The sequence below is a fragment of the Vanellus vanellus genome (genome assembly GCF_965231255.1).
Source record: "Vanellus vanellus genome assembly, chromosome: 8".
Classification (NCBI taxonomy): Eukaryota; Metazoa; Chordata; class Aves; order Charadriiformes; family Charadriidae; genus Vanellus; species Vanellus vanellus.
In genome coordinates, this window is record NC_138913.1 from 19,750,058 (window position 1) to 19,775,859 (window position 25,802).

The window sequence follows — 25,802 nt, forward strand, 5'->3', positions numbered from 1 at the left end:
AACTGCTGTGTAGAATGCACTTCCCACCATTTCAGTAAAGTTCCATCTGCTTCTGCTGGGGGTGATTTTGTCCTGTTTTATGGACAGCTATTCCAACAGGTCTGAATTGGGGATGTAGGTGGTGTTATCAACATTTGTGTTGAACAGTTTTAAGGAAAAATTATTTCTTTGATGGGGAGCAATGTTTCACATTGCCATGCTGCAGACTGACATGCGCTGAAAGCTAGACCATCCAGTCCCTCTTCCTGGAATGAATGCGTGTGCACTCCAGTTCAGCTGATCCTTTCACATGGCAAAGGTGGCCTTAACGTTAAAAAAGCAAATTAATCTGTGGTTTTAGCTCATATTGCATATGCAGCATCTTTAGGCACTGCAGGCTTTGGGACTCTCACTGAGTATTTCCACTGAGTGTAATTGGTTCAACTTTTCCTCAGGTTTTGCACAACTATACCTCTGAGAGAAACTGAGTTCCTCAGTATTATAATGAGGTGGATTAAGCACTGTCAAAATTGTTTTTTCAACCAAATACTGGTCTTAGAATATTTATTGCTTTTTTAAGCACCTGGTCCACATGGACAGTTTGAGGCTTCTCTTTCTTGGTTTAGCTTTGGAGAACAGAACAGAGACTGAACTATCACGATGCTTTTTGGGGAAAAAAGGCCAGTGTTTCCTACAAAGGTTTACTACAAGGGCAAGTTTTGTTTTTGCTTGCAATCCCTGCCTTATACCAGCTGCAAATGTTAAGAGATGCCTCATATTCTCTTTGAGAGAGATGAGGGTTAAAGGAGACTTCAACTATTTTATTGCTATTTTTGCAATCTCAGTAGACCCAGTTTGATACCTTGCTATTTATCACATGCTTGCAGCAGAGGTGTTTAGCTCTTTTTTAAACCACGACAAGCTCTTTTCTTGTTGTGATTCTGTAAATTGATTTTTCAGTAAAGTTCTGAAGTTTATTGTATTCATGACTACTAGATGCCAGAGAGAGCAATCCTCCAAATTGAGACTTTAGATGTAAAATACTAACAAATTCCTTGCTGGACCTAATACATCTCCTGACAGAGTACTCCATGTTCCTATTCCTTATGGTACTGAGTTAAAAGATCTTGGATAAATAACTTGTCTGCTGTTCTCACATTTTAAATTAACTCCTTGTTAGTATAATCAGCAGCAGCTCCTCCTGTAGATTTGGAGCCTTTTCTTGCTACCACATATCATTGGCTTCTGTATAACTTAAAACTCCCTTGGAAAATGGTTATTTCTGTGATGCTGTTTTCTTTCTTCTAACTAAACAGATCTCTGAATAGTCCTATGAATACTGTATATTGTAATTGGCCGCCTTCTTGGGTTGATGATAGGAATCAGTTGCCTTTGCTTGCTTCTCACGTACTCTTCTGTTCTTTGAATCCTTCAGACTTAGTGAAGTTACAGCATGTTAGGTCTTTTATATTTGAATATCTCCTGAAAAATAATAGCCTTCAAGTTCTGTTGTACTAACTGTTGGTGTCCTAGGAAATGTTGAAAGAGGCACTCAGACTCAGGTACTGAGGTAGGTTTCCTATGAGGTTTGTAAAACTTCTGTGAATACAATTCAAAGGAAACGTTGATTTCCTTGGGCAGTGCCATTGATATGTGTGGAAGAGATATTATTAATGTTTTGAAATACTATGTAACAGATCTCTTTCATACATGCAAAAAGTGTGAAAAAATGAAACCAAAACCCATGGTACCCAAGACTAAATACCTGACATTATTTAGTTTTTGAAATAAATTAAATTTTGTTGCTAAGAAAGCATGCCAAAAAAGACTTTGAAACTACTAACTTCCACTCTTTATTTGATGTATCTGTGTTATAAATCAGTGTTATTTCACAATTTTTAGAGACATTTGCATATACACTACAATTTTATGTGATGCTTCAGCTGAGTATGTCTTAAATGGTGAACTAATAAAGTGGTTTTAAATGGAAATTGAAATTATGTCATTGAAGAAAATTACAGTGATTATCTCTAATACTTTAGTAAGTTAAATAAATATTTGCTTACGGAAATATCTACAGGATGGAAGAATTTTCTAAACAGTTTCAGAAATACCTGTCTGCCTTGCAACACATTCAGGGGCTTGGTTTGTTTCTTGCAGCATAGAAAATTCAGCCTTGCCCAGAGAACCAAAACAGGTCAGTGGCCCAAAAGATAACGCTTTCCAGGAATGAGTAACAGTCCTCCTGACGATCTGATGAGACTGTCTTGGAGGGTGACAAAACTGGCAGAAGAATTGCCATTTCTAAGCTCTGGAAGCTTGTTTATTCTACAGTTATTTGCAAAGGAAATTCTGTCATTTAAAAACAAAGAAATCCCAATGGAGCTTAATTTGACATTTTGTAAATCAACTGTACAACTGCGTTTATGAAAACACAGAGACCGTACAATACTCTGATATTGTATTATTTCGTAAGGGTAGGAGATCACAGCTAGAAGTTTTCAGGGGTTTTCCTCTACAGGCATAGAATCTGTTTGCTTGAAGGGTAGGAAAGCATGTAGAAAAGACTGCAAGTCTCTTCAAAAACCATCTAATAAAACTTGTTGCTCATTCATTATAAAAACAGAAACTGCACACTCCTCTTCCTATAGCCTTTCTTCCTTATTGTCTCTGGAGGTGATATCTTCAGTTTGCAGTAGCAGCTTCTGTCAAGGTCTGCATTGGTGTAAAGTCTGTGTGGAATAGCAGTTCTCAGTGGTCAAAGGGTACTTTCAGCCCCACTTGCATGACATTGAAATGAGGTAGCCAGCAAAACAATGAAGGATCACAAAGGGTGGGATGTGTCAGTTCTGAAATTGCAGTTTACAGCACATTTTCTCTGAGGAAATATGCCAGAAGTGTGGAGGCCTTTGCCCCGGGGGGGAAGCTGTTCCCCACCTCTGTACTGCTGACAAGGAGCTTTTCTCACTGTTTTCATGCTGCAATGATATTGTGCCTTTTCACTGGGAGCTGTGCTGAAGTATCGGTGATTTTTGTGGCTGTAAGTGACTTGCATAATTTTGACTGTAGTCAAATCCTGGCTATAAGTGGCCCCCATGACTTGAGGCGTCTTGATGGAGAGGACCGTTAGGGCAGAACCACAACTAGCAATTGCTGTCTCTCAAGTGTCCTAAAGCTGTGTTGACTTGCCTATTTGGCTTTCAGGAAAAGTGAGTATGAAAGCTTGTCTGAGATATGACAGCCCAATAAGAGGGTAGCCAGTGTCCCGAGTGAGCAAAGTTGTGTCCAGATTAACACAGGGGTGTTTTAGATAGAAAAGTTGTGGATGGAGAAACTGTTTCCTTCATATGGTAGCAAAAGTCAAAAGGTACATAATCTCAAAGGCTCATTCCTGTGTCTGGTGTAGTTAGTGGGACAGGGAAACCCAGAGCTTGGGTACTCTGAAGTACAAAAGGAGCAGTGCTATGCCTCAGGAATGAGAGAGACTTCTGGATGGAGGAGCAGGGAGACACAGAAAGAGGGGGGTGGTAAATGAAGCTGCAGATTGGTAAGAAAGGGATTCTGAAAGTATCCAGTGTGGGAGGGCTCAGGAGAAGCATATAAATGAAGGGAGAAAGAAATCACAATATAATGAGGAAGAGGTGCATCCACAACTGTTTGTATTGGGTATAACCAATACACATACTTTGAATAATTCAGCTTTGTTTCTTTGAATTAAAAACTGTTTGTGGCCTGATTGCTGGCCTGTTCTTCCACTTTTTCTTGCAAGCAAGGCATAGATTACAGATGTGACTGCAGCATGCTATGGAAATATTTGAGCTTCCTAAATGCTAGCTAACTCAAGTACTGGAAGCAATCTTTTCACAAGAGCTTTGAGATCAACCCAGTAAAATTTATTTAGCAGGCAAGCTGTTAGTATTTTGCAGCCTTTGCGGGGCTTCATGCTGCTGCGATCAGCCTACTAAACTATGTGGCTTGGACTTAACTATCTAACAGTAATGGCCTTTGGAAAAGTATCTTGAATGGAATGTCTTGTCCAGAGCCAGCTTCTACGTGAGGGCATAGAATAACTGTGGTGGGTTTGCTGGTCGATACATGCCCTATTTGGACAGCAGGATGAGAAGGTGGAATACTTCCTTCCCCTGACACCCTTGAGAATGCTCAAGTATAAAAAGAATCCTTGGGAAAGTCTGCAGTGGCAGTAGGGGAATTATAAAGCAGGAGAAAAGCAGGGAATGCTACTGTCCCCATCACCAGAGGTGCCTGGTGGCAGTAGCCTGTTCCTTCGCATGCTGGGTGTGGTTCAGGAGTGTGGCCAACGCTTGCTCTGCTCCCACCTCTGTGGCATGTGTCAGCTTGCCCTGGCCCTCGCCTCTGCCAGGGCTCGCTGTGGAGGCCTCGGTCCCAGCAGGTGGTTGGATGCCCTGTGCTGTTGAGCACAGGCGTGTGAGTGTGTTTGTATGTGTGGTTGGAGGGTGGGAATGGGAGATGCTCATCTTCTCTGCATTTCTTCTCCCTTCTGTACATGAGTGTAGAGCCTATTAATTCTTACACCTGATAAAACTCTGCAGAGATTTACATGCAAGGCATATTTATATGCAAGATCAGCTGATCATGGTTGCAAACATGTGGAATTTATAATAAATAATGAGCCCATTAACCAAGCAGGAAACAATTGGCTCATAAGAGAGTGCGCGGCACACTGATTATAGGAAAGCTGGAAAATCCTGGTTGTGGAAAACCTGCATAATTCCAAATAAACAGGGGACTGGTGAAGTCCTGTGCTCTTTCAGAACCTAGGTTCTACAAAAAATTGGAGCTGAGGTTTGCCACTTACTTCTGCATCTAATTGACCTATCTGATCTTCTTGCTTACTCTCCCTGCATTGTGCAGCTGTTAATGGGTCTCCCAGCTCCCAGAAGAGTGCACAAAGGGCACTTCTTTTTTGTACACTCAGCTTTCTCGACACATGCTTTACAACATGAGCACCTGTGTATATCCAAATGCCGGCTTCCCTCCTCTGCACGTGCAGATGTCATGCTCAGAAAGTGCACTTGCTGAATTTGTGGTGCAGAGTAACATGGAACCAAATGAAGGCAGCTTTTGAGAAGTTTGATGCAAGAGTATCTCCCCACAGCTCTGACGTGCCTTGGAAAGTGTATGGAGTTATTCACTTTATTACTGAGGGTCCATTGTGCCCAAGTAGCTGAAGTCAGTGGCAATTTTTCTGCTGGACTTACCAGACTGCATGTCTCTCTTCCTCCCATCCCTCGCTTTTGTCTCCCTCTAATTGAGGGGAGGTAGCCAAGGTCCTATGTGTAATGTAATGTGAGTGCCTGTTGCAGCTACTCTGTTTGCCAACATTGTGTCTATTCACCACCTATCAGAACTCTGTGAAACAGATAACAGAAAGCTGCTCCAAAACTTCCAGGACATGTCTTCTTCCTAGGGGGCTTGCAAGGAAAGGCTTTGGTCTTCTGAGTGTCACTTATCTGTCTGTTAGAAATAGGAGGTGTTTATTTCTCAGACTTGTGGTTTTCTGGCAAAGTTGGTTAAAATTGGCCATTGGCTTCAGATGTTACTGGAGGAGAGGGAATTTATAATCAGACACAGACAAGCTGGCTTTATGTGACTGTGTGAGCCTCGTTTCTTTAGGAAACCATGGTAAAATATGTGGATAAAGTTGCAGTAATATTAAGGTTAGAGTTCATGCTGGCCTGTATCTCTCAATTTTTCTAGCATGACGGCGTTAGTCAGCCTGGAGCTTTTTGAAACTTTTTATTCCATATGCAGAAATTTTTCAAACCTAGCTTCTCTCTCTTCCCTGATTTCACCTTGCAGAACTTAATCATTAGGTGGGAAAAGTGAACACTTCAAAACTAGAGGAGCCTCTGTGGAAATGTTGCTGGCTAGTTTATTTTGGGGTTTTTTGGTAAAAAAAAATTAATATTGGCAGAACCTTCTGATTCATTATGGTCCTATAACAGCGTTAAAGCTTTCTGGCTAGATAGATTCCTTTGTGGCTTGCCGGGAGTCCCAATTGCCATGATGATGTTACTTGAGAAAGGAAACATGCTCCACGTCTGGGAGCAGGGCTGTATCCTGTATCAAGCATGGTCAGGAGGAGTGTTAACTGTGTTCTCTCGATCTTATTTTTCATTTAAATCCAGTCTGTTGGACTATAAGGTGTCTATAAGGACTCTAAAGACTTAAGCAACAAGGGCAGATCCATAAGGAAAAGAGATAGAAATATTTCAAGGGGGAGGAAAAAGCACTGCCTGACATCTGTGGATTTTGTTTGCAAGGTCAGAAGTAAGTAGAATTGCCCACATAGGAATCAATTCCCAGATTTGTGCTTGCCACAGCATATCAAATAGGTACAGAAGGGGTGAATGGAGAGGTACTTAGCTGGTCATGGTTTCCACTTCAGGTTCAGTGTATATGGGAAGCGGCAATCCCTTTGTGTGAAGTGTAAACTTCAGCAGGCTTTGGCCTTGTATATTGAATAATGGGATGATAGCAGATGTGGCAGGAGACATCCTGACTTATTTGCTCCTACAAATGAAAAATCTCTAACGGGGGGAAAAAAAAAAGCCTTACCAGAATTAGCTAAAAAAAATGTGTCAGACAAAAATGTGCTTTGAATGCATTATAAGAGCTTACTGTTTTGCAGTGAGAAAAGACAGTCAGGTGTTGATAGCATGTAGGAGGCAAGAGCTGTTATTAGTGAGTGGGAAGAAACACATTGAGTGTGGTGTGGGAGTAGGGCAGATGGGAATGAATCTAGAGGCTTTTTTGGAATTACTCATATTCTGAATCATCTTCTTACAAACTTACTCTCAAAGCCTCCAGTGCAGAACACCATCATCCTCCAAGGTCCCACAATATTGCCATGCTGAGCATGCCATTGAGAGGGATGTTAAGTCAGGTCTGTGTGCAATAGTAATATGAGATGTTCAGTGAGGAGTAACTACTTCAGCCGAATAAGTTTTGACTGCAGTACACAGGTGGGATGCATATCCATTAATTCAAGCCCTCTGTGGGATGAAAAAATGGTAGTATATTGTTATTAAGGTAGTTAGGAGTGTCCGTGCAGAGCCATTAATGGAACAATTTCTACACTCATCCACTTGTGAATGCAAGGGCTTTGTTGCCAAGAGTCTAGCTGTGCATAATACCTGGTGAGAGCCATAAAAGCATGTCCAAATGACCTAAAATGTGCCTGGAAATGTCTAATGAGAGAGCTCTTCCTTGGACTTTACATACATGCTGTGTGCTCTGACTGGAGACATATGGTGATGGAGTTATAAATCCGGTCCTGGCCCTGCAGACTGTGGTTTTGCCTACACCATCTTTTGAGAGGCACCGCAAGCTGTCCGTACAGGCTCCAAAGAGCCACAAAATGAAGGAGGCAACAACAGATGCACTCAATCCAGCAAGTTTGGTACTGGTGGTGTAGGCATACCCAGACTTACACAAATGTGAGCATGCCACAGTCTGGGAGTGAGAGCCCTGTGAAAAGTGGCAGAGCTGCTAAACAAAGGGCTAGCCTCCAACCACTTGGTGACAATGTGACAGCTCAGCAGCTTGGAAAAAACAGCAGCAGTGAGACTTCCCCAAGAATCCCTGACCTGCAGGGCTGTGCTGGTGCTTATATGCTGAAGGCTTCTGATAGTTTATCACTCAGGCACAGGGTCCTGGATTGTGGTGAGGACCTCTTGAATTGCCTCTCTGGCAGTATCTTTTACCAATTGCCACCTTAACCTGCCCCCATACAACAAGAAAGTTTCAGGAGAAAACTTGTTTGGAGACAGGTCTGTAGTGCAAGTTTATGACTTTCAACAAGTATACCGAGCTTTTTATAGAATCATAGAATAGTTTGGGTTGGATGGAAGGGACCTTTAAAGACCATCTAGTACAACCCCTCTGCAATGAGCAGGGACATCCACAACTAGATCAGGATGCTCAGGGCCCCGTCCAAGTTGACCTTGAATATTTCCAGGGATGGGGCATCTACCACCTCTTTGGGCAACATGTTCGTTTCACCACTGGCATTGTAAAAAATTTCTTGCTTATATATAGTCTAAATCTTCCCTCTTTTAGTTTAAAATCATTACCCCTTGTCCTATCACAACAGGCACTGCTAAAAAGTTTGTCCTCATCTTTCGTATAAGCCCCCTTTAGGTACTGAAAGGCCACAATGAGGTCTCCCTGGAGCATTCTCTTCTCCAGGCTGAACAACTCCAACTCTCTCAGCCTGTCCTCATAGGAGAGGTGTTCCATCCCTCTGATCATCTTTGTGGCCCTCCTCTGGACCCACTCCAAGAGGTCGGTGTCTTTCCTGTGCTGAGGGCTCCAGAGCTGGATGCAGTACTGCAGGTGGGGTCTCACCAGTGTGGAGTAGAGAAGCAGAATCGCCTCCCTCGACCTGCTGGCCACACTGTTTTTGATGCAGCCCAAGGTATGGTTGGCTTTCTGGGCTGTGAGCACACATTGTTGGCTCATGTCCGGCTTTTCATCCACCAGTACCCCCAATTCCTTCTCAGCAGGGCTGCTCTCAATGCCTTCATCCCTTATACTCAGTTATGCCTTAAAACATTCTTGGCAATCTGGAGAATACAGTAGAAGCTGTGAGGATATTCTCCCTTTATCTTTTCCTGGCCTCTTCAGGAAGAGCACTAAGAGTCACTGGGTTAAAGCCTGACTTCTGCCACTACTGTAGGGCTGCACTGGGCCAGCCACAGAGCCTCCCTTTTGGTATTAAAGGTAGGCACATTCTTGGTGAACAGAAAATGCTAACAGAAACAGATTGATAAAGAACTTAACACAATGAAACCTGTTCTGGGGGCTTGTCATAAATCCATTAACTTCTTCAATAATGGATTCTAATTCTGAACTATTTTGATCATATTCTAAAAGAAAAGAATATATAATTTTACCAGGCTATAGCTTGCAACTATACACCTTCCTGTTTGTTGCCTTTATTTGTTGCTGAATGCACTTGTAGCTATATTTTGACTTCTGCTGTCTACTAATTTAGTCTACTACTTTTGTCTACTAACTTAGTTTACCCCCAAAGGACTAAAGAAGATTTATTTTACAAATTTATACTTGAACTTCCTAGCACACAGCAGTGGTTTTGCTCTTCGGTTTCAGGAGTGGTAATGGAAGGTATTTCGACACCACTTGTGAAATTTAAATGAAAACGAGTCTCTGCATTAAATTTTTATTGCACTTCATATGTAGTATTACATTTATTGCATATTCTTTCTGAGGCTTATTATGATGGGATTGTTTGATATTTCCTGACCTTTGTCATTAATTTTGACTCAGATACACACATTTATGTAATATTTATCTGTATATATGGATGGGTAGCTAGCTAGCTAAATATTAATATATTTATAGTTTGTTTCTGGGCAATTGTGGTCTGAATAGTAATGGAAAAAAAAGAAAAAGGAAGATAACAGGAAAATATATTTTCATTTCCAAAGTACCAGGTGGCTGAAAAGTGGGAACAGGAGAGAGGAGGCAGAAAGGAAGAAAGTAATCAGTGAATAGTCATAACAGACAGGTGAAAACATACGTCTCAAAAAACCCAGTAAAAACTGTAGATTCCTTCTGTGTTTTTCTGAAGCCCTGAAATAATTTAAAATATGAAAAACTTAGGATAATTGACAGGATTATATTGATTGGCCCGATTTTCTTTCATTCTTTGTTTTCAATCCAGCCTCTCTCATTATAACCTCTTAAAATAAATAAATAAAAACTCTCTCTATAAATATCTGAAAGAGTCATTCTTATATAATAGCCCTTTCTTGCAGCAAAATTTATCATTATAACAATACTGTAGTAGTTTTGCTGGCAGAATCACAGCCAATCAAAGCTATTACAATAACGGAACATTTCATGGTTTTGGAAATTAAATGTGTAACCATGGCACTGAAATGTCTCTTAAATCATATTTGGAGATGTATTTTTTACCAAATGATTTGCACATTATCTCATTCCATCTGAATTTTATTTTCATCAAAATTACACCACTGATTTTTTTCCTTTTTTGTTTCTGCAGCAATTTTCTGGTAGAACTTCCCATCTGGTTTCACTTTTTGTAAGTTTGATCGTATTTGCTCAAGAAGCAGATCCAAACCTTCTTTTATTATGAGGCATAATTTAACAGCTGACTAATGGTCAAGCTGTAAATTATGCTGTAAAGAACTAGCATGCTAAGTTGCAGGAGTGAGTAATACTGTTATCAAAATTAGTAGCTGTACTAGTTTCAATCAATTAGAAAGTGGCTAATGCAGTCAGTGTTCCAAGACCTGGGATCAGCTCAGGACATGTGAATCCTCAGGAGTTTTACCTGTTGAAGAATCATGGGAGTCGGGCATTTTTGAGTGAGAAAGGGTAGAAATCTGCAGGTGTTTGTTCTCTATACGTATCCTGAGTCTTTCCTGAGGTGTTTGCATGCACCTGGGAGCCATTTTTGGTACTGAACTAATATGCAGTCTCATATTTGCTATGAACTGTGTCTGTCTCCTGTTTAGGGGAACTTCATAAGGGTTGTTAGTAGAGCTCTCTGGTCAATTGGAAGGAAAGATAAAATAGAAACTGGAAAACACGGAGAAAATAAAAATATGCAGAGAAGATAAAAATGTAACTGTGGTATGACCACAGACTGGATTCTAACTTGTAGAGCTCAAATGGAACATCTTTCCATTGGAGAACACAGTCATAGTAAAATCAGTATTTGCAAAGCATTCACGTGAATATATAGCTTTGAACAAAATGTTGAATGAGGAAATGAAGTAAAATCTCATCTTGGTTTTCTTGGTTTGGTCATGAGAAAATGTTTCTCCGCTTCATAACTTTTGTTTATATGAATTTTAATAATTTTTGTGTGGATAAGAGAATATATTAATATAATTTGCATTTTAGTATCATTCACAAAATGAAATTACACAGTTTAAACAAAACAGTTAGTGACGTAAAGTTGTATGGATTTTTCCAGACATATGTCCTACCTATGGGAATGCCAGTGGCTTGTGTGTAATTTGTAAACACACACTCAAAGTAGTTCGTGCTGGAAGGGAGGTGCAGAGACACTACATGGGATTAGTGTGAGTTGGTTTCATGAAAATGATCCAGGTACATCAGAAGAGCAGTAGGGTTTATTAGTTTGGGCACAGGTTTGCTGGAATGAAGCTCTTCTGGGCTGGTGCATCCACAGGCTGCGATGTGAAATCAGGTGGAGTCACAGTAAAGGGTCACTGTTAGCTTGGGGGTCTCCTCACCTTTGGTATAGGGTTTTGAAAGCTATTCCAGGGCACTGGCCTAGTGATGGGGTTGTTGGCTGCTCTGAGGGTGTGATTTCTCTGATCAGAAATTTCATCTTGTACTCAAGATATACTGTTCCAGACAAAGTTAGGGTGTATATTCCTGCCAAAAACTTTGGTTTTATTTAATTGACATTTTCTTTTGAAAAGTAACTTTGTCAGAAAATGACCAAACAGCTCTGGTTTCCCATCCTCTGATCTGTCATCTTTGATCTACTTAGTGAAATCAGGGTTCCAGTAGTACTTGCTGCTGGGCTTTTAAAAATCTTTTAAGCTGCCTTCTGCTTTCGTCTAGAATTCTCTCTTACTCGACTCATCTGCAGCTATTTTTCTCTCCTTAGGGAGAACCCTGATCCTGTTTCAGTCTCTTTCACAAAGGCTGCCTGCTGGTTTGCTGGCTTTTTCTCTCTGCCCCTTTTCACCAGAAGTGCCCATAACTAAAATGTAATGGGGAAAAAATAATCCCAACCTGTTTTCAAACTCAGATCAGGATTATACTGAGCTTTGGGAAAGGTTCAGATCATGATTTCTTATGAGATCTGGATCTGATTCCTGAATCCTCTGTCTGGTTGGTGCTTGCAGTACCGTCTCTGAGCCAGTACTCACAGGTCATTCTAGCAACCAAGCCACTCACATTATTCTGACCTAGTCCAGGCTAGATTTTGCTTACTGTGATTCCTACTCTTTTTTGGGGGGCTAACTTACCCTGTTTTTAAAATTAATAAAAAATGAATATCTTCTACCCTTCTTGTCACAGCATCCTATTCCACCAAATAACCAGATCCTTTTATTCTAGACTTTGGTGTTTGGAACTGTCAAAGATAACTTCTTTATATGGTATTTCATGTTGAAAAGGAATAACAACACATTACGAGTAAGGGAAATATAGGGGTAGTTCTGGATGTGGTGTGCTTCAGTGAATAAAGCATTTGCAAATCTACTTGCTTTGATATAGTAGATTGCAAGAACACTTTACACATCTTTTTCAATATGCCCATAAGTTACACAGGGAAAAAAACAACCCTCTAAGTTAAACTGGCAAGTGTTCAGAAACCACAACTATTCAGCGTATTGCCTGACCATTTTTAAAATGTATTTTGCACTTTTGGTAGATGTTGTAATGCATTCAGCACAGTGTGAAGTCTTGGCGTAGATGCTGGGTTCTAAAATAAGATGAGCTCTGCCTTTTAAAAAACAAATATTTTTCTGTGAAATACCTTTGCTATTAAGGGTCTTTGGGAAGGGGCACAGGAAATAGGGGTGATGATGCCACCAACAGCAAGAAAGCAGACCTATTTAGAATTTTAACAAATAATCACAGCAACAGACATCCTGAATGCTGGGTGGGCAGAATTTTATCCTCTTTGTATGTTACTCTCCTTCCCCAGGTACCCCTTAACAGTCAAATGTGCTCTTGGTTTGTGCATATGAAGGTGGCATTTGATTTGGTAGAGCGGCCAGAGGTCTGCACCGCAACATGCTGTGTTTCTGAGATTGGTTCCTCCTCTGTCAACTGCACATCAGCAGCTCCTTTCTTGGGGACTGGGCTAGCCAGTGGCCAGGGGCGGCCTTCAGAAATGCTGATGAGTTGTCTGACTGTCAGACCTCTTTCAGTGAGCACAGATCCAGATAAACATGCAGAGCACCCAAGGCTCTGACTGACAGCAGTGGGATTTGCTTACCTATCTGCAGCTTTGCTGTTGGAGTCAAGTCTGCAAATGTAATCGGTGTGGTTGTCTTATTGCTAACACACCTGAGCAGTGCCGTGCGAGGTACTTGGCTCCTGTCCTTAATGTCTGCTGCAGAATGTAAAGGCTACACAGATGCTAAACTTCTGGTAAAGGTGAATAGGTATTAGGAAATAGAAAGGAAAGGGGGGCTTAAGTATGCCCATGCAAAACCTGTAATGAGCTCCATATAGGTGAAATTCAGGCTGTGGCAGCATGAAGAAAATCTTTGAGCACAAATGAAGCACACTGTGCAATTTGCTGTCCAGACTTGGGAATTCTTTACAGCTCATGTCAAGCCATAGATCTCCACTATGGCACCCTCCCAGGGTCTCCTGTGATGTGTTTTGTCCATTTGGTTTAGCTGTCCTTGAAAGAGCCTGTGGAACATCCCTGTCCTCTTTAGAGAAATAAGAAGTCAGACGAAGTATAGGGGGGTCTTTATTAAAGCCGTGGGGTGGCTGCCCTCCAGACTCTGCCAGTGCTGCAGCTCAGGAGGAGCAGGCTGGAATTTTATATCTGCGACGTGAGGTACTGGTGCTTGCTGATGCACACCGCAGTGGCTGTTATAGTATTGTTTCACACAAGGAAAATTGTTAGCCCTGCTCTGCTTTAGATGTAAAATACAGTACTCCTAGAGTACTCCCCTGAGAAAGAGAGAGAATATGGAGAGTAGCTGTAACCTCTCCTGCAACAGAGGAGACTAGTTGCACCAAGTGACTTGGCCTCAGTACTTTATGGTGCTAAGAATAACGTGGTTAGTGAAATCAGTGCTAGAATGAGGGCAGAGTGACAGGGTGTCTTTATTCTCTTACAGTCAGCACTGACTCTGATTTTCTCTTTTTGGCTTAAAGTTGTGTCTCCATTATGTGCCATCAAAACAAAACAAAGCGAGAAAGTATAATCAATGACATAAAATATTGCAGACCTTTCTAGCTTTTTATTTTACTCCATGTCTTGGTTTCTTCTTACTGCACTGTCAAGTTGCAGCTGATTGGTGTAAGAAAGTTTTCTCACCCTGAGTGCTGATCACATTGGTACTTAGACCACAAGACCACACTGCTTCTAGTGGTCCTAAAGGGCCTCATGAGTTCCCAGATCTCTCTGCAATATGCAATGGGTCTGGCTGGCTGTACGTGGGAAGCATATATATCTCCTTAAAGTGGCGTGTGATGCAGCTATACTGACTGCTGTTCCAGTGTGCTCTGGGCAGCGTGGTGTTTTGTGCGCTTCTGCCAAGGGCAGTCCTTGTTGCTGTGCTTCAGGGTGATCTCATTAATATGATTTGAACCCATTACCTGTGTTGTCCCCTGTCATGTATGTTCCCTCACATATGCTCCATCATGGTTATGAGTGCAGGGTTAACTCTGGGAGCCACTGAACTTTACAGTGCACCTTTGACCCTGGAGTCAAGTTGTTGTGGGGAAGTGGGGTGTTGCACCACTGGTGTATTTCGCTGAGTCCCTGTTTCTCCTGTCAGCCCTGCAGTGTGCTGCTGCTTGTGCAGCTGAATTGCGGATCAGAATAAAGCCCTCTTGGCTTAAATCGCTTTGTTTATTAAGGCTCCAGGGAAATGTTTTGCCGCCTTGGAAGCTTGTCTCATGTGTTTCCCTTGCAAGTGCTGTCCCTCTCTCACAGGGTATGCCTCTGAAGTCCTTCCAGCCACTGGCTACACCTTCTGAAGTGTCCTGCTGGGACCCTGCAACCCCATCCCTGGGTAGCATGGCAGGCAGCAGCCGTTGCTGCTTTGGAGCTCAGGCATATCGTCCTCCTTTGGCACACCCCCTGGGGTTCTGCTATGGCTTGGTGTTTGTGCTTGGAGGCTGGGCTGGCTCCCCGTATCTAGCCAGATAACAGCTGCCTGCAGTATGGAAAGATGTCAGTGCTTCAAAGGGGATGAATTGTGGCCCTTGAATGTATTAAGTGTTGCTGTGAGGGTGGAGGTGCCCTGATGTATGGCCATACAATAAAGGGAACGTTTACTTTTGCCGCTGTTCCTGTCTGTGGGTAAGTGAGAGCTGACAAGAGTGCCGTGGCCTGCCTGGGAGCACTCCCCAGGGCTGCCGGCCAGGCTGCCAGCGCTCCATGCGCTCCCCCGGGCACCGCGCTGAGGCTGGCCCCTGCCCAGGTGTGGTAGGGAGGGGGAGGGCTCCATCTGGCCTCTTCTTTGTCTTGTGCACCCCTGGGAAAGGAAAGCATGATTTAGCTCCAAAGCATTCAACAAAAAACCCTGAAAGACTATCCCTCCAGAATTGTCTAACCCTTTATGGCTTAATATAAGCATGCCTGAGGATTGATGAGGAAAGGATGTTGCTCCTGTTGGTAATTACAAGTTTGCTCCATTCAGTGTTTTCTGTTCTGATTGTTCCATTTCAGCATTTAGACTTTGTCTTAGGTGTGTGCAAATGCTTTCTGCTGTGTCAGGAGCTTTGCTTAGCTACTCATGTGCTCAAAACCTTGGTAAGATACTTATCCTTTCAGGCAGATCAAAGATGTGTTTGGTCACTTGGAATAGGTAAGCAGGAAGAAAGAAATCTCTTAAGAGTGATGACATGCTATTACTGCTAAGTAACAAACACAGTTAAGTACATATATGTGCATGTCCCCCTAATAATCACTGTTGCCAATGACACAGAAATACATAACAATTGAAATCTTCTCCTTAATTGCCATGGCTGTCAGTCAACCTGTCTTGCCAGTGATTTTTTTTTTCTATTTCAGTGATCAGCTCCGTTCTCTTCAAGAGATGAGATTCTGCCCACAGAGAGAGAATATACAGGTTTTGTTTTAAGCAACAATGTTTTGACCTGGATGATGAAACTAAAATGCAGAATTTTTCCCTCTCCACACAAAACTAAGGGGACAAGAGCTAACTGATGATTACTGGGATTCGTTCAAAACTCTGTATTTCAGGCACAATATCAACACGTGATGTATTCAGTATAGAATAGGAAATGTGGTGAGATGCAGGTGCTCTGTTTGTAGATTGCAATGTGTGGATAGATAAATAAGGTTCAGTTTAGGAACAGACGTTTTTGCATACTCGAGTGGTTAGAATTCAGACAAAGAAATGTCATTCAAACAGCACTGGGTCCGCAGGAGCAAGACTGTGATATATGGAACAGATAACATTCAGCAGTGCAGAGACAAATTTACTCTTTGCAGTGTGGGGCTATACAGGGCTGCAAAGGAACTAGCTCTGGATCAAAGCAGTATAATGCAGAGCTAGCCTGAGCTCATTAGCCTGGGCGTAATGCCATGCTAATATATCTATACTACTCCCAGGACCCAAGCTAATGGCTCAGCATGGTGCTACGCTGGGTACTCACACCAGCTGGTGCAGGGATTTCTGCATTGTATAGTGTAGACATGCCATAAGGTTTTCGCACCAGCTCTATAAGCAAAGAAAAAAGAATTAAGGGCAAGATACAGTCCAAGACTTTGAAAAGCAGGGATGTTTAAATTTGAGTTCCCAAATCCTTGTTCATACTCTTCAGGAGGAGTCCAGTGTAACCATTATGGAAGTCAAGGACAATCTTAGCATTGCCTGCCACAGGTTTTGGATCAAACTCAAGAACTTGAAAGTCCAAAGTACCTAGTAATTCCTACTGATGTGATTTTTCAACACTATTTAATTGTATCTCTGGAAAACAGGCTTGTTGAGCTAGTCAGTCAGCTGCTCTGTTGCCTTTTGAATTTATCAGGAATGAAAAGTGACTCCCAAGCTTATACCTTTGTTCAGTGAATGTTTATATGCAATGTATAAATAATACCCTGTTCTCTCTCCCTCAAAAAAAAAGGAACAAGTGGTACATGAACAAGAAGTAGATGGGCTAGTTGATATTATTTAATACTGATCTAACTGCCCATCTCTGGCTGAAGCTTTTTTCTTCTTTAGAAAAAAGAAAAGGGAGGGCTAATGTTTGAGTCATATTTTTATTGCTATTTTCGCTGGCTTGATTATCTGCACCAACTTGCTCTTACTAAGCCTGTAACTGTAAGTGCCAAAACAAACAGAAAACAGACAGTTCTGGGCCACAATTATATTGTGGCCCAGATGGAATTGGGAAGTACTGGAAATCGTAGAACTAAACCTGCTGTCATAACCAGCAGAGCCTTAGATTGCTCAGTGAAGAAGAGTTTAGGCCCAGCAGAGTCAGTGCACTATTAACTCGCAACACAGGAGTTAGTATCAGCTAACTGACATATATAGGAAATGCAAAATTTTCCAGTGGGAGTACTGCCCAAGAACTACAAGTTCTGGCCTAAGAAGAGCAGGAGATAGGCAGTTTACATCTGAAAAGCAGTTATATGTTATTTCAGAAAATGCCATACAAACAGTAGAACTCCAAGAGCTTGTTATCACTGGGAGACAATAATATAAAGTTTATAATGTCCAGTTGAAATACAAGTTGTTCTAAAATCTAATCTGGAGGGATTGAAAGAATGAGTGAGGGGCCAGAACTCAATAGGGCTACCTATCAAGGAGAGAGGCATTAAATACTTTTTCTTTGCTAGAACTCATGGCATTTTAATTTTTTTAACATCACTGAAAATGCTTAGGAAGTAGTTAAGAAATTAAATACTTATTATGCCAGTTTTAAAGCTGATGAAGAGGGATTACGTGTCAGATTTTCCTTCTAAGTAACTTGTGTCCCACAGTAAGTCTAACCTGAGATTGTTGTGTATGTAGTAGTCAGTACTGCTCTTCCCTGTCATCAAGGTCATTGATATTGCAGAGATAAACCCCCCCTAGAAATCAAGGCTGGTGTATTCTTGATTCCTACTCCTCTACAACAGTAGTATACTTGACTTCAATATCTGCTTTTTGTTTCCTTGGAAATTATGGCATACACTTGTGCTTTGAACTAAATGAAAACGTATAGTAGTATAATATACAGTGATAGAAAATTAAAAACAGCTTAAATACACTGATTTAAAAGTAGCAGATGTATTTTCCAGTAGCATTCCTTTGGAAACATGGAAGGTAAATTTCTCTTAGAAAAGTAATTTCTGTCATTTCACACTTTTCATGACTGAAGCAAGATTTGTGGAAATAGTACCTGCTACAGGTCCTAAGGTCAAATCCCTCTTGGGAAATGGTAATAAACGGTAGCTCAGCTGCTATGTTCTAAAAATATTTGTCAGATAAAACTGTTACCTACCCAATAAAGATTAGAGGCTTCTGTGGCACAGATGGGAGCATGCAACTGTCTGGTTTAACACATGATTAAGTATGTGCCAGTACCCAGAAACCTGTAGTCTTAAAACGCAGATCATGCAGCATCAACAAAATTATATTTGCAGTCTAAACAGAGAGCTATAAACTGTCATTGTAATAGTGGTAAATACTAGTGCTCTAATGTGCCCTAAAGATTGTTAGGACATGTGCTATGGGACTGTAAAAAGAATTTGAGAATATGGGAAGATGTTTTCATCAAAATAGGATTCATGATAAATATTAATCTTTCATGTGCTCCTAAACTACATTTCTGGTGTGACCTTGATGATGACTCTAGTGCTTTGGAGCTCACAAGAAGTTCTTATTGAGCATAATATTTTTAAAAGTACCTTTATTCTTTTAGAGTATAAATGGGCTGGAATGCTTTTGGTCATTCTGTTTTTAGCCCCAAAATACAGATTTGTTGGCACCAAGTACTTTTGGCAAAACATTTTTGGAGGATTTTGAAAAAAAAATCTGTGGTCTATTGCACTTTCTGACTTGACCAGTTTGTTTTCAATATTTCATTTCAACTTGAGCTTTTTATTTCAGCTTTTGCATTTCATTTTATTTCCTTAATACTTTATTTAGTTTCCCTCTTGCAGGACTGTGTGGTGAGACTTACAGGGGAAGGCCCCTCCTACTCCAATTTTTTTTCATAGGTTTGAAAATCACTTGGCGTTGTTTCTCATGAGACAACAAAGCTCTGGAGTTGTACGATTAAAAGCAGCTTCCCTTTGCCACTGAGTTTGTCTGTTAGAAGGTGTATTGAGGGCAGAGCAAAGCTGTCAGGTTCTTTGGAAAAAGCAGTTTAAGGAATGAATTTACAGCTTTTCCAGTTTCAGCAGATGGTCTTGTGGTGTTCTTTTTCTCAAATGTCCCTTACTTTTTTGTGTGTGCTGACTGATGACTCTGCTTTTTCCAAAGGCAAGAACGGATTGCAGAGTTCTTCATTTGCCCAGGCAGTCTACCATCTCTGAAGCCATTTTGTAACATGAAATGATGTCTTGTAAAGCCATAATTATTCCAGGAAAGAAAATGAGATGTTTTTGCTGCTGCTGCCCCTTCAAGAAGCAGCATTGCCTTATTGCTCCCAGAATCTGAATTTTGAGAATTCCCAGAATCTGAGTTTTGACTGGCTGGCTGCGATGGCCATGCTGTACCAAGGCTGTAACAAGGGGTTGTGTTGTTTGAATGCGTTAAGCAAAGCTGAATCCTGTTTGCCAGTCCTGGCACTGTGGACAGACTACTTAAGGGCAGTCATTCAGTGTCTTGTCAAAAGTAATGTGTACCTACGAGTCGCATGCAGTGGCTGTCTTTCATCTGAAAGGACTGTCTGTCCTACGATCTTCCTGTGTGTGACACTAGACCCAGGGGCAGAGACCTGTGGGCTTGGCTAGGAAAGGACAGAAAGAAGAGTCTGTTGCTAGGAAAGGGGGAATGACATCTTTTGGCCTCAAGCTTCTACCTCTCAGCTTGGCTAAGTATTATGTAAACAGTTACTTCTTTTGCTCTTTAATAGCTTTGTTTAATATTAAGAGTTGTGTTTACTGCTAACAGGTGATGGGTCGATGGTGTGACATTGGATAAGGAAGCACCTTTGGAAAGGACACATGCCTTCGTCCCTTTTGTTTGATTCTAAACAACAGGGAGAAGAAAGAGGTTTTGCACTACATTTTGCTGACTCTGTGTTCATGTTCACAGAATTAACATCACTGCTGTTTCTGCTAGTGACAAATTTGCTGAGGTTTGGGAGGAGGTAAGCAGGGGAATGGAGAGAACAGGAGATGCAAATATTTATCCTCCTTTTAATCATGTTTTTTCATTTAAAAAGTACTAATGGCATTTCCTTTATTTTGCTTATTGGTACGTGAATTGCAAGAGTCACAGAACTCTCTCATTTGGATCTGAGATGAGCTATACTGTATGGCATACTCCACAGATCAAGAGAAGTTAGAGGTAATGGTTTTCATTTGCGGTTTAGATAACCAGTTTAGAAATAATTAAAAAAAAGACCATGTCTGAATCATTTTACTCCAGAATGATTGATTTCAGAATGCCTTTAGGAGCATAATAAGAATGGTAAACAAGGGATCCCTGAGACGGCCCATCTAAAAAGCAGCAGTAAAGAAAAGGGATGCAAAACAAAACAAAACAAAGCTGCTGGTGGTGCGAGGGGTGCCAGCAAATACATCTGTGGCAGATGCATGTAGGATTTTCACCGAGGAGTATCTTAGTTGTGTCTTTCACTAAGTATCAGAGAAATTTATGAACTGGATCTTTCCTATGCTACCAGACATCATCTAAGCCATGATCAAACCTTTGTGATTCCTGTTGTGCTCTTAGCTGGCATAGTCCCTTATCCCCCTGGCTATGGGGAGGCAACCGAAAGAATGAACTTAACGAGGAACACTGTAACGATGAAAAAACACACCACTCTAGAAAATTAATATTTATTTTTTCTTATAAAATAAAACAATTCCTAAAATAACATAAAATCCCAAGCAAATCCTTGCATTCTCTTTTTTTTTATAGAATCGTGGAGGAGTTTGACTCTTAAGAGGAAATACATTTCAAAGCTGCTCAGCCTCAGTGCAACCACCTTGGGACTGCCTCCTTTGGGCTGTGGAGGCAGGCAGGACCAGCTGCACCCCAGGGCTGCTGCTGCCCCTTCCTGGGCCCCAGCACCCACACGGCTGCCCTCCATCTCTTCAGCAATGAACTCTATTAGGTAAGGTGAGATGGGTAGAAAAGTGAGGCATTAAGAAGCCAGCTTGATATTGATATCAGTGTAGTGGTTGTCCTGGCACTGAAAAAGGACAGCCTTCAGGGTCATATCCCTAGAAATGATGCTCACAATCTGGAGAAGATGGCACTAGTTCATGTTTTTCCTATGCCATTGGGAACTATTGTTGCAGGAGAAGCTGGCCAGCTCTTGTTCTTCTGGATCACATCTACTCAACCTCAGCTGTATTTGTGTAAACATGTATATATACATTTACATACATTTGAATCTGTTTATCCCATATGCTATTCTTAGATGCTGACTGAATTAAAGAAAAAGAACTAATGAGATTAACAAGGAGTTTTAAGATTGTTTTATTTGTATATATTTAAACCATGAAGAAATAATTGCTTACTTGAAGGTATCCAGTACTAAGGTGTTCAGGGAATATTGTAACCTACAGTTGTGTCTCTGCTGATATAACTATATAGATGAGGTAAGATGCATGATAAGGAACATTAAAAGAAGTTATAGCGCAAGTAGCATTATAAAATATTCTTTAGAGATCTGGAGACCTTAACTGAGGAAAAAATGAGAAAGGGTCTGGATTTCATACTCTAAACTTCTTGACTTCCTTACCGATGTTTTTCATGTCTGATCTTTTTTGGACAGTTTGAGACATTTGGGGGTTTTATAAATGTGATCCCTCTTCGTCCCTAGTGTTGTCATATGTTCAAAGTGAATTTTTTTTTTATGCCCACAATTTATTAGTAGCAGAATCTGGAAACTTAGGCCTCTGTTTCATAGTTCTCAGTGAGAAAGAAGGGGCAATGGTAATTTGAAAAAAACAAGTCAAGTATTTTTAGTTTGAACGCTTGGAAAATCATTAGCATTGTGGCAGTACCGAAGGATTTTATACTGTCTGAGATTACACTGAAATTTCCTGTATATATTCAAAATAGTGCAAAAGAATGCAGGCACATAGGACAGTCAGCCCCCAAAAGCTTCTAATTCGACATTTTTGCACAGGGGTTTTGGAGATTTCTGCTTTTTGTTTCCCCCAACATGGTTAATTTAAGAGCATTTCAGCTATTTTCTCTTGTACTGAAGATGCTTTATTTCTATGCACCTCAGTTAAAGGTGCCCTTTATCTTAACAGTTTTCTTCTCACTTCCTTAAATGCCATTATGAGAAATTTTTATACCTGCCTACAGACCTGCTAAGTCACTGTATGAGTTTGAGAAATCAAATCCTCAAAGGCAGAGACTTGCCTAAATTCTGGAACCTCACTTTTCTCTCAGCGGGGCTCTGCTTCTACAGCATGACCTGCAGTCAGTAAAAGGAGAGACAACTGGATTTGGTTTGGGCTCAGCTCACTAAAGGAAGGATCTAGACCTGGAAATAAAGTTTTGATTTTTATTCTTTTTCTGAGCTCAAAGTTTAGGATTATTTGGATTCAAAGGGCTTGATTTGGCTGCTCCCAGGCTTTATAAACATTATTAGCATCTCTGGTTGGTTGCTTTCCCAGAGGCCACTGATATCCTCAAAAGGAGCATTAGCATATGCAGCAGTTGTTATTTTGGCAGTGGTTAATGGTCAGCAGGCAAGGTTTACCTGTGCTTAAAATGTGAAGTTTATGTTGGGGATTTTGGAAGGGTCTAAAAGAGTTAGCTAATATATGAAATTTGATGAGACCTTTGTGCCAATGCTTCTTATACTTCCTTGAAAGTCACAGTTTAGCTTACATCATTTTGGCCTCCTGGGCCAGCACGGTGATGAATCACTGTGAGAAACCAGACAGAGTTGCTGATAGGACTTCCACAGAAACCCATGTTGAGGGAATACGTGGAATCAATACATTACATAGTTTCCTTGGCCAGCCTCCCTCTATGGCTATGTTGCCCACTTTTCAGGAAGCAAAAAAATCTGGGGCACATTTCTACTTGATACTGAGCATATGCTGGCATGGTTGAAGATGTTTTTATATCTATGATGTTAAATAAAGATGCTCACTTGAGCATTTTGTTTTGGCTGAGTCTGCCCTTTTAGGATGCATGTGTAAACTCTTTGTGAATTACTGAAATAAAGGAATTTCCTAATGCGAAAGAGAAATTCCACAAGTATGAAACCCTTGGTATGTTTTCTACATCAGCCATTTCCTTTTTCACTTGTGCAATTTGTATGGATTGTCAGCATGATGTGGTATGTGGTAACCAATGCATGCATGACACTATTAATCTTCTTGTTACGGTACTGTGTTAATGTAAGATTTGGGAGAGCAGTGGAATTATGTTCAAACACTCTCAGCTTGCAGTACTTATCTGCCGATATGGATCCTTATATGCATTCACAAGCCTGAACCTACTTCTTATATGTGCCAGCATGTTCACCCTTTCTTTACACTCTTTGGGGAAACAGGATCTTGAGAGATCTTTATTGATACTTTCCCATTATTGGGAAGGGAGTTCATATTGTCTGGTGTGCACTCAAGGTAAAGAGTATGGTGGAAACAATTGGGTTTGACCTACCAGCTGTAGGATTTAAATGCCCGAGGGTGTGTTGTACTTTTAGATATGTAGGTTTTGAGTTTGTTAATTTGGAGATCAAGATTTCATTCTCCAGCAACTTGCCAGACAGTGAAGCTTGCAGAATAAATATTTGTTATACTGCAGTTTAAGTAAGCACTTAGCCAAAAAGGAGAGAACTCTGAAAGGCAAAAACATTGGAAGAAAAGTGATTTATTAAACTTTTTATTTCCACTGTCTTTGCAATTATAAGCTATCACATTGTATAGAATTTTTTCCCTACAATGCTAATACTCCCCCTGGTATATGTTGGTATGTTTTTTTCTACAGTGTTTAAAGTCTGAGGCTTTTAGCAGTTTAATCCAAACCAAAGCATCTTTATCATGGGACTTGCCTTTAATTCTCTCTTAGATGCTTTTTTCCCTGTATGCCAAATTAGATATCATTCAGAAGGCATGCATTCTTAATTAACATTTTTTTAATCAATGACTGGATTCTCAGGAGGATTTTTTTTCTATGCATCATTATTTTTCTCTTTCCACAGCAACTTCACAAGCAGATTAAATAAACAGAAAGAAACACTTTGTGGATTTTTCTTGTGACAGCCTGCAAACCTGTGAAGTTTTTTATTTATTTTTAACTTGAAGCTGCTAATTGTATAACTGTATAATTAATGCATTATCCACGACAACAAGGTTACATGGTTTGTGTTTAGCAAACATGCTTTTTCTGGAGGGTGGAAAAATACATAGTGAAAACTTATGGAAACACTAAGCTTTTTTTCACCACTCTGCATGACAGCCAGTCTCTCAACCATCATTAGAGCTGTGTGCCTAATCAGGCTCTGAAAAGGTACCCTGAAAATTGGCTGGAGCCCTGGTATCATCGTCTGAGTCCACAGCTTGAACCTTGCGGTTTAGCCTTCCAAGATACGCCATTACAGCGAGATATTCTCAGAACTGGAATGTTTGCTCTGCTAATTGGCACATTCCTACTTAGATTTGGTAGGACATGCTGATTTGTAACATGACTCAAGAATTTACTTCTTTATGGGTAATTGCCTCTACTTTCCCAACTCTTTCTGTTCACCAGCCTCCTTTCTTTATTGTGCCTGTGTACTGCTCTGCCAGCATTTGTAATCTTTCTTTTATTAGCTAGACATACTTCTGATTATTTCACATGTTTTTCACTGGTTTGAGAATTTCTTTGCTCCCTGACCTTTTCTTAAATCACGTATGCCTTGGCATGTGCTGGAAATGATGGAATGATTTCCTTATAGCATGCAGCAAATGATGTTGTGTCAATGCTGACTTTGTTATTGCAGTTGTAGAAACATTTTTAACAAATTGGATGTCTCTGCAAACTGACTGCTTGGTAGCCACAGGAATAGTGTTACCTCTTCCATTATGAAAGTTAGAAGCTGGTTCATGACTTACACAAGTCTTAATGCATCTCTCAGTTCCAAGAAGTGGTTGTAAAGACCATAGATCTGACTGAACTGGTCTTTTTGGCAACTTCTGTTCATGTCATTTTTAGCCCCTCACTCCTGATCATTTAATTCCCTTGATTTTAAGATTTTAGTGAAAGGGAAATCATACTGCAATTCTTGGATGAGTTTTGCAGTTGTAGCAATTGTCATTATATAGTTATTGACGTCTGAGAGTTTCTTGGTGAAACTATTAAGTCACTGTTCCACAATGAAATACCTGCAGGAAAACACTTCTGCTCTCAGGTGAAGTTTTCACTGGGTTTGCTCTTCCCATGCTTCTGTGAAAGTGCTAGAAACCCTACAGGTGGCTTTAAGAGTGGTGAGTTTTTTGTCTTCTCCTAACAATTTTCTAATGCTTAATTTGAGCAGCTTTTACCAGAATGACTTATCTGGTGCGCCAGCCTACACATCTGTCTTCATCAGCAGTTAGAGTATGTGCAGGGAGCCACTGCGTAGCACTGTGGGAGAAGGGAAAGCTCGCTCTTACTCCCTTCCTATAATTGCATGTCTGTAATTCATTGCCTTTGAGAACTGTCTTATCACAGCATCAACTCATTAGTGGTTTAATACAGGATAAGCTTATTAGAGATAATCTGTTTACTGAATGTCCTTACCACAGAGCAATCTAGTTAACAGCATCTTTTGAAGCTTTGTTTTCTGGATATATCTTTTAAACTGATCCCTGATTATTTATCTATATCTATATCTTTATATCCTTTTCTTTAGACTTGTATCTGCTTTGGCATAAAATTACAGTCTAATAAAGTAAATACTCTTGTGGGGAAATAAGGCAAACCAAC